Source organism: Gopherus evgoodei, unplaced genomic scaffold, assembly GCF_007399415.2.
Source record: "Gopherus evgoodei ecotype Sinaloan lineage unplaced genomic scaffold, rGopEvg1_v1.p scaffold_98_arrow_ctg1, whole genome shotgun sequence".
In the NCBI taxonomy this organism is placed as follows: Eukaryota; Metazoa; Chordata; order Testudines; family Testudinidae; genus Gopherus; species Gopherus evgoodei.
The window spans coordinates 88260-98434 of NW_022060119.1; positions in this window are offsets into that span (position 1 = coordinate 88260).

The window sequence follows — 10175 nt, forward strand, 5'->3', positions numbered from 1 at the left end:
TGGTGGCGAAGGGGGGGGTGCGATGGGGGGGCAGGGCTGGGGGGCGGGTTTGACTGGGCTGGAGCAATGACCCCCCCTTTCACCCTAATACCAGACCCCCATCCCCAAAACTGTACAGACCCCCAGTACTGTTTGACCCCCTTCCCCAGCCTCCCAATGCACCCCCAGCCCAGCAGCTGAAAGGAGCCTCCCACCTCCCCCCTGTACAGCCCCCCCAAATAGCTGGTGGAATTTGCCTCTTGTTTTGGTGACAGTGACAATGGGAATTGGAGATTTAACCTGTGTCCCAGGGACTCCCCTCCCCAGCCCTTCCTCCCCCAGTTCCCCCAGCCCAGAGACCCCCTCCGTAGCCCTTCCCCCGGGCACCCCCTTGTCCCAGGGACCTCCCTGCACCCCCATCTCCTAGGGACTCCTCTCGACAGCCGTCCCCCCCAGCACCCCATTGTCCCAGGGATTCCCCTTCCCAGCGCCCCCTTTCCCGGCGACGTGGTGCCTTAATTACTGAATAATTTATTGCGTCTCAGGGGGGTTTGGTGTAAATTTAGTCCCAGGTGTAAGAAATTTCAGTGTAACCCCCCCCCGATATCTGTGTAAACAGTCATACTACATGTGGGTGCGGGGAGGGGGGCCTGGCCCCCCCCCGAGATTTGGGGGAAGCAGGACAGACCCCTTCCCTCGCTCCCACGCAGCTGTTTTCTCTGTTCATTTTATAATTAACTTTTCTTTTATTAATTAAAGTGCTGAAAAAAAAACAACCGCCCCTAACTGGGCCATTGTGTTGGGAGGGCTCATATACCATGGTGGGGGCCACACAGAGCCCCTCCCCTGACCGAGCTCGGGGTGTTCCCATCACGCCAGGCCCCGCACGGACACCCCCCCCCCCAACAGAGCGGGGCTAGAGGAGGGGAGTTCTAACACCAAACGCCAGGAGAAGAGGCTGCTGTTTGAGTCTGACTGAACCGTGATGCTCGACAATCCAGTGGAACTTCCCGCCACTGGACAACAGGCAAAACTGCTGGCAGAACGGGCTTCGGGCCCCGGAGGCGAGGGCTTTCCCAGTAATACTGCTGAGGTCGGGAAGAGGCAGTTTCTCTCCCGGGGGAGCTTCTTGCTGCTGCTGTTGCTGGAGCCGGGATGGCTCAGGGGGGAGATTTCACTCTGCCTCAGCTGGGACAGGAGGGATGCGGGGCTCGTGCCCGGCCCCGCTCTGGCGTCTGCCTCAGAAGCAAGCGGCGGTGGGGTGGAGGGAGGTGAAAGATGTGGTGGTGTCAGCTGGATGAATAAGTGATGGGCCCTTCAGTTCCGGGTGGGGAGGGGGAATTAAAGGAAGTTTTAAAGAAATCCACGCACCCATTCCCCTCACTCCTGATCTGCAGCCCCTGCCAGCCCTTCCCCCCCCAACCCTGTCAGTGCCCCTCACTCCCGACCTGCAGCCCCTGCCAGCCCTTCTCCCCCCCAACCCTGTCAGTGCCCCTCACTCCCCACCCACAGCCCCTGCTAGCCTGGCCCTGGGCTGCCCCCAGTTCTGCTGGTCCCCCTCACTCCTGACCCGCAGCCCCTGCTGGCCCAGCCCTGGGCTCCCCGCAGCTCTTCCGGTGCCCCTCACTCCCCACCCACAGCCCCTGCTAGCCCAGCCCTGCCCCCCAGCTGTGCCTGTGCCCCTCACTCTTGACCCACAGCCCCTGGTAGCCTGGCCCTGGGCTCACCCCAGTTCTGCCGGTGCCCCTCACTCCCGACCTGCAGCCCCTGCCAGCCCAGCCCTGAGCTCCCCCTGGAGCTTGCACCATCTGTGCCTGTTGATTTTTAATTATTCATCTGCTCTCTGGCCCAGCAACTGATGGGAGGTTAATGGACAGAGACAGGGGGGAGGGGGAGCTCCCCTGGGACCCCCACACACCTGTCAGCTGGAGCTGGCTAACCAGGCCCCTGCTAATCAGGGAAAGCCCAGTTTACAGTTTGGATGGGAGACTGGGCAGCACAGCATCCCCTGCTGTCTGGCCCTGCCTTTCAGGGGAGCACGTCCCCTGCCCAGCACCCTGTTCCCTGCCCCATGGCGCTCCCCACAGCCCCCAATCCGGACTGCCAGGGTAGAGCACCCCGTGCCCTCCCTCGGCCTGCCCCCACCCCAGCGCTAACAGCCTCGTAAAGGCATTTTTAACGTTCCAGTCTCAAAAAAAACCCTGCGAGAACAAGTGGCGGAGCCATAAGTCCATGGCCAGGGGGTGAGGAGGAACCAAGTTAGTGTGGGGCCAGGCAGGGCCGGAACAGGTAGCTGGGTGGTGTCAAACAACCCCTCCTCCCAGGAAAAAAGAAATTGGGGCCAGGGGAGGGTCCTTGGCTCAGTGCCAGGATCCTATAAGGAGGAGAAAGACCTACACCAAAATGGGTGAACACGTGTGCGGGGAGAGCTGGGCAGGGGTGATAGGTTCAGGCCTGGCTGGCTCAGGGGGGCTGGGACTGGGGGACCAGGGCCTTTCTCCCTTAGGGCACCGGCTCAGCTCTGGCCCCCAGCAACGCTTCTGGTTCCCAGCTCAGCCTGGCATGGTGCCAGCCCTGTTCATTATCCCCCTCACCTGGCCAGACCCCAGACCCATTAATAACGACTCCAGCATTGTTAATGTTGCCCTGCCTGAGCCATGCCAGGGTCCCAGCTAATAACACAACCTTGGGGCCTGGGGAGGAACCAGGACTCCTGGGTTCTCACCCTGGCTCTGGGATGGGAGTGGAGTCTGGTGGGGTGGAGCTGGGAGCCAGGACTCAAGGCCGCCGGGAGAGTGGGGGCAGGCAAGTGGGGCAATTTGCCCCAGGCCCTGCAGTGGCCCCCATGAGAGTTTTTGGCAGGTCTTCGGCGGCTGGTCCTTCAGTGCTGCCAAATGCACCTGAAGTGAGTGAAGGACCGGCTGCCGAAGACCCAGAGCTGCTTCCGCTCTGGGTCTTAGGTGGCAATTCAGCATCCAGTCCTTCACTCGCTCTGGAACCTGCCGCTGAAGTGCCCTGGAGACCCGGAGCGGAAGGACCCCCGCCGCCGAAGACCCCAGGCTCCCTGAATCCTCTGATCGGCCCTGACAGGACTCCTGGGTTCTCTCCCTGGCTCTGGGGGGAAGTGGCAGTTTACTGGGTTGCAGTTGGGGGGGGCTGGGTTAATACCTGAGCCCCAAGTGTCTCAGTTTCCCTGGTGAGGGGGGTGCAGCCCCTCCCTTCCCCCCACTCTCATTAAGGGAGGCCCAGCACTGTGATGTCACAAGCTGCAGCCGAAATGCTGAGTACAGTTGTGGGTCCTCTAGCAATCCAGGGGCTGTTGGATTGGTGGCTCGGGGGGCTCAGGGGTGAGGCATGTCCATCCCCACCCCCAGGATGTACCGCTCGCCTGCAATGCAAACCTCAGACATGTTCCAGACCCATCCCTGGCTCGTCTCCCCACACACACCGCCCCATAAATCTCCCCTGACGTGGATGGGGGAGGGGAGATGGTTGTGGCAAGCTCAGGCCCTGGCTCATAAAGATTAATTATGATCCACGGGGCTTTTAGCACATAATTGCTTGATGCACAGTGACACACTGAGCTGAGAGGGTGGGGCGGAAGCTGGGAGCCAGGACTCCTGGGTTCTCCCCCCCTCCAGCTCTGGGAGGCGGGGGGCTGGTGGGTCAGAACGGGGAGGGGCTTACACCAGGACCCAGCATGCCCACACCTGGCAACCCAGCAGGATTGTAAGCGCCCCAGAGCCTCGCCCCAGCTTGTGGGGCTGGGCCCAGAGTCTCCGGGCTGATATGGTAGGACAGCGCCCTCTGCTGGGTACAAAGCTGCTCAGTGGTGGTTGAACAAGGGCGCTTAGAGCCCCATGTCTATAGAAGTATCGGGGTGGCTCATACATCTTTATGAGCCCCCTGTCTACAGAAGAAATACATTTATGCCCCCAGAGCTGGGAGAGAACCCAGGAGTCCAGCTCCCAGCACCGCCACCCCCCACGCTCTAAGGGAGAGAACCCAGGAGTCCGGCTCCCAGCACCGCCCCCACCCCCACGCTCTAAGGGAGAGAACCCAGGAGTCCAGCTCCCAGCACCGCCACCCCCCACGCTCTAAGGGAGAGAACCCAGGAGTCCAGCTCCCAGCACCGCCACCCCCCACGCTCTAAGGGACAGAACCCAGGAGTCCAGCTCCCAGCACCGCCACCCCCCACGCTCTAAGGGACAGAACCCAGGAGTCCGGCTCCCAGCACCGCCACCCCCCACGCTCTAAGGGAGAGAACCCAGGAGTCTGGCTCCCAGCACCGCCCCCCCTCACGCTCTAAGGGAGAGAACCCAGGAGTCCAGCTCCCAGCACCGCCACCCCCCACGCTCTAAGGGAGAGAACCCAGGAGTCCGGCTCCCAGCACCGCCCCCACCCCCACGCTCTAAGGGAGAGAACCCAGGAGTCCAGCTCCCAGTACCGCCCCCCCTCACGCTCTAAGGGACAGAACCCAGGAGTCCGGCTCCCAGCACCGCCACCCCCCACGCTCTAAGGGAGAGAACCCAGGAGTCTGGCTCCCAGCACCGCCCCCCCTCACGCTCTAAGGGACAGAACCCAGGAGTCCGGCTCCCAGCACCGCCACCCCCCACGCTCTAAGGGAGAGAACCCAGGAGTCCAGCTCCCAGTACCGCCCCCCCTCACGCTCTAAGGGACAGAACCCAGGAGTCCAGCTCCCAGCACCGCCACCCCCCACGCTCTAAGGGAGAGAACCCAGGAGTCTGGCTCCCAGCACCGCCCCCCCTCACGCTCTAAGGGACAGAACCCAGGAGTCCAGCTCCCAGCACCGCCACCCCCCACGCTCTAAGGGAGAGAACCCAGGAGTCCGGCTCCCAGCACCGCCCCCACCCCCACGCTCTAAGGGAGAGAACCCAGGAGTCCAGCTCCCAGCACCGCCACCCCCCACGCTCTAAGGGAGAGAACCCAGGAGTCCAGCTCCCAGTACCGCCCCCCCTCACGCTCTAAGGGACAGAACCCAGGAGTCCGGCTCCCAGCACCGCCACCCCCCACGCTCTAAGGGAGAGAACCCAGGAGTCTGGCTCCCAGCACCGCCCCCCCTCACACTCTAAGGGACAGAACCCAGGAGTCCGGCTCCCAGCACCGCCACCCCCCACGCTCTAAGGGAGAGAACCCAGGAGTCCAGCTCCCAGTACCGCCCCCCCTCACGCTCTAAGGGACAGAACCCAGGAGTCCAGCTCCCAGCACCGCCACCCCCCCACGCTCTAAGGGAGAGAACCCAGGAGTCTGGCTCCCAGCACCGCCCCCCCTCACGCTCTAAGGGACAGAACCCAGGAGTCCGGCTCCCAGCACCGCCACCCCCCACGCTCTAAGGGAGAGAACCCAGGAGTCCAGCTCCCAGCACCGCCCCCCCTCACGCTCTAAGGGAGAGAACCCAGGAGTCCGGCTCCCAGTACCACCCCCCCCCACGCTCTAAGGGAGAGAACCCAGGAGTCCGGCTCCCAGCACCGCCCCCACTCACACTCTAAGGGACAGAACCCAGGAGTCCGGCTCTCAGCACCGCCCCCCCTCACGCTCTAAGGGAGAGAACCCAGGAGTCCAGCTCCCAGCACCGCCCCCCCTCACGCTCTAAGGGACAGAACCCAGGAGTCCGGCTCCCAGTACCGCCCCCCCCCCACGCTCTAAGGGAGAGAACCCAGGAGTCCAGCTCCCAGCACCGCCCCCCCTCACGCTCTAAGGGACAGAACCCAGGAGTCCGGCTCCCAGCACCGCCCCCCCTCACACTCTAAGGGAGAGAACCCAGGAGTCCAGCTCCCAGCACCGCCCCCCCTCACGCTCTAAGGGACAGAACCCAGGAGTCCGGCTCCCAGCACCGCCCCCCCTCACGCTCTAAGGGAGAGAACCCAGGAGTCCGGCTCCCAGCACCGCCCCCCCCTCCACGCTCTAAGGGAGAGAACCCAGGAGTCCGGCTCTCAGCACCGCCCCCCCTCACGCTCTAAGGGAGAGAACCCAGGAGTCCGGCTCCCAGCACCGCCCCCCCTCACGCTCTAAGGGACAGAACCCAGGAGTCCAGCTCCCAGTACCGCCCCCCCCTCACGCTCTAAGGGACAGAACCCAGGAGTCCGGCTCCCAGTACCGCCCCCCCCTCACGCTCTAAGGGAGAGAACCCAGGAGTCCAGCTCCCAGCACCGCCCCCCCTCACGCTCTAAGGGACAGAACCCAGGAGTCCGGCTCCCAGCACCACCCCCCCCTCACGCTCTAAGGGACAGAACCCAGGAGTCCGGCTCCCAGCACCCCCCCCCTCACGCTCTAAGGGAGAGAACCCAGGAGTCCGGCTCCCAGCACCGCCCCCCCCTCCACGCTCTAAGGGAGAGAACCCAGGAGTCCAGCTCCCAGCACCGCCCCCCCTCACGCTCTAAGGGACAGAACCCAGGAGTCCGGCTCCCAGCACCGCCCCCCCTCACGCTCTAAGGGACAGAACCCAGGAGTCCGGCTCCCAGCACCGCCCCCCCTCACGCTCTAAGGGACAGAACCCAGGAGTCCGGCTCCCAGCACCACCCCCCCCTCACGCTCTAAGGGAGAGAACCCAGGAGTCCGGCTCTCAGCACCGCCCCCCCTCACGCTCTAAGGGACAGAACCCAGGAGTCCGGCTCCCAGTACCGCCCCCCCCCTCACGCTCTAAGGGACAGAACCCAGGAGTCCGGCTCCCAGCACCGCCCCCCCACCACGCTCTAAGGGAGAGAACCCAGGAGTCCAGCTCCCAGCACCGCCCCCCCTCACGCTCTAAGGGACAGAACCCAGGAGTCCAGCTCCCAGTACCGCCCCCCCCCTCACGCTCTAAGGGAGAGAACCCAGGAGTCCGGCTCTCAGCACCGCCCCCCCTCACACTCTAAGGGACAGAACCCAGGAGTCCGGCTCCCAGCACCGCCCCCCCCCCCCACGCTCTAAGGGAGAGAACCCAGGAGTCCAGCTCCCAGCACCGCCCCCCCTCACGCTCTAAGGGAGAGAACCCAGGAGTCCGGCTCCCAGCACCACCCCCCCTCACGCTCTAAGGGACAGAGCCCAGGAGTCCGGCTCCCAGCACCGCCCCCCCTCACGCTCTAAGGGAGAGAACCCAGGAGTCCGGCTCTCAGCACCGCCCCCCCTCACGCTCTAAGGGACAGAACCCAGGAGTCCGGCTCCCAGCACCGCCCCCCCCCCACGCTCTAAGGGAGAGAACCCAGGAGTCCAGCTCCCAGCACCGCCCCCCCTCACGCTCTAAGGGACAGAACCCAGGAGTCCGGCTCCCAGCACCGCCCCCCCCTCCACGCTCTAAGGGAGAGAACCCAGGAGTCCAGCTCCCAGCACCGGCCCCCCTCACACTCTAAGGGAGAGAACCCAGGAGTCCAGCTCCCAGTACCGCCCCCACCTCACGCTCTAAGGGACAGAGCCCAGGAGTCCGGCTCTCAGCACCGCCCCCCCTCACGCTCTAAGGGACAGAACCCAGGAGTCCGGCTCCCAGCACCGCCCCCCCCCCCATGCTCTAAGGGAGAGAACCCAGGAGTCCAGCTCCCAGCACCGCCCCCCCCTCACGCTCTAAGGGAGAGAACCCAGGAATCTGGCTCCCAGCACCGCCCCCCCCCCCCCGCCTCACGCTCTAAAGGAGAGAATCCAGGCGTCCTGGTATGAAGATGGAGAGAGAACGCTGCAATTGATGTTTTCTTGGAGGGGACAGGCTAAAATGCCACCTGGAAGGAGGGTGGCGGTTGGCGTTTGTGGCTCATGGAGGAGCGGGGGTAACTTGTTCACCGCAAACCAGTGGGACTCCCTGCCACTCGACAGCACTGAGGGCTAGGGCTTGGCAGGGTCCCATGTGGGTCAGGGAAGTGTTAAAAAAGAGCCCACCAGACAGTGTATGTGTGTGTGTATGTGCACACACACCCTCATACTCCAGCACTCGGCTGTGGGCAGCTCTGGCAGGGGTTGGTTATACAGGGACCCCCCTGCCCAGCGCCAGGATGTGGCCCCTCTGGGGTGGGGCAGGGGCTGGTTACACAGGGACCCCTCACCCAGCTCTGACGCACACACACCCCATGGCAGGGCAAAGGGGCTGGTTATACGGAGAGCCTTTGCCCAGTGCTGAGATGCAGCCACTTCTGGGGTGAGGTGTGGGAACAGCATGCCCCCCTCCATCTCCAAGGTTCATTCATTTCATGCTGGGGCATTGCAGCATTATGGGAGTTGTAAAAGCAGCAAAGAATCCTGTGGCACCTTATAGACTAACAGACGTTTTAGAGCATGAGCTTTCGTGGGTGAATACCCACTTCGTCAGATGCATGTAGTGGAAATTTCCAGGGGCAGGTATATATATGCAGGCAAGCTAGAGATAATGAGGTAGTTCAATCAGGGAGGATGAGGCCCTGTTCTAGCAGCTGAGGTGTGAAAACCAAGAGAGGAGAAACTGGTTCTGTAACTGGCAAGCCATTCACAGTCTTTGTTTAATCCTGAGCTGATGGTGTCAAATTTGCAGATGAACTGAAGCCCAGCAGTTTCTCTTTGAAGTCTGGTCCTGAAGTTTTTTTGCTGCAGGATGGCCACCTTAAGGTCTGCTATAGTGTGGCCAGGGAGGTTGAAGTGTTCTCCTACAGGTTTTTGTATATTGCCATTCCTAATGTCTGATTTGTGTCCGTTTATCCTTTTCCGTAGCGACTGTCCAGTTTGGCCGATGTACATAGCAGAGGGGCATTGCTGGCATATGATGGCGTATATTACATTGGTGGAGGTGCAGGTGAATGAACCGGTGATAGTGTGGCTGATCTGGTTAGGTCCTGTGATGGTGTCGCTGGTGTAGATATGTGGGCAGAGTTGGCATCGAGGTTTGTTGCATGGATTGGTTCCTGAGCTAGAGTTACTATGGTGCTGTGTGCAGTTACTGGTGAGAATATGCTTCAGGTTGGCAGGTGGCCTGTGGGCAAGGACTGGCCTGCCACCCAAGGCCTGTGAAAGTATGGGATCATTGTCCAGGATGGGTTGTAGGTCCCTGATGATGTGTTGGAGAGGTTTTAGCTGGGGACTGTATGTGATGGCCAATGGAGTCCTGTTGGTTTCTTTCTTGGGTTTGTCTTGCCGTAGGAGGCTTCTGGATACACGTCTGGCTCTGTTGATCTGTTTCCTTATTTCCTCATGCGGGTATTGTAGTTTTGAGAATGCTTGGTGGAGATTTTGTAGGTGTTGGTCTCTGTCTGAGGGGTTAGAGCAGATGCGGTTGTACCTCAGTGCTTGGCTGTAGACAATGGATCGTGTGATGTGCCCGGGATGGAAGCTGGAGGCATGAAGGTAGGCATAGCGGTCGGTAGCTTTTCGGTATAGAGTGGTGGTAATGTGACCATCACTTATTTGCACCGTGGTGTCTAGGAAGTGGACCTCCCGTGTAGATTGGTCCAGGCTGAGGTTGATGGTGGGGCGGAAGCTGTTGAAATCGTGGTGGAATTTTTCCAGAGACTCCTTCTCATGGATCCAGATGATGAAGATGTCATCATTGTAGCGTAGGTAGAGAAGGGGTGTGAGCGGACGAGAGCTGAGGAAGTGTTGTTCCAGGTTGGCCATAAAAATATTGGAGTATTGTGGGGCCATGCGGGTGCCCATAGCTGTGCCATTGATCTGGAGATATATATTGTCATTAAATTTGAAATAGGATCCTCACACACAATTACAGGACCTGGAACTTTGCCACAGGATTCTTTGCTGCTTTTACAGATCCAGACTAACACGGCTACCCCTCTGATTATGGGAGTTGGGACACTGGTCTAGGTGGCCCATGGGGCTGTTCCTAGGAACATGCCCCCAGTGTCCTGGGCCCCTCCTCCAGGGAGAGATTTCCCCTCACTTTTCTCCATCCCCACCGAGAAGAGCCCCCACTCGCCCTAGAGGACCCCACACATTGTCACCACTTTGTCCAGCCGGGTATAATTAAGGGCCAGTTAACAGACCCCCACAATTGCAGCCTCTTTCTGTGCCCCCGGATGGAAACTCCTATCTGGGGGGGGGGCCCTGCCCCACTGCCCCAGACCTCCCCCTGCAATATGTGGGTGGGAGCTGGGCTGTGGGGATGGGGAGGGGGTGGATCCAGGCAAGGAGGGGGAGCAAAGGATCGGGGGTGGGTACCCAGGGGCAGATCCGGAGGGTGGATATAGGCGGGTGTGGAGCAAGGGGCGGGTCCTAGAGGCTAGGGGGCG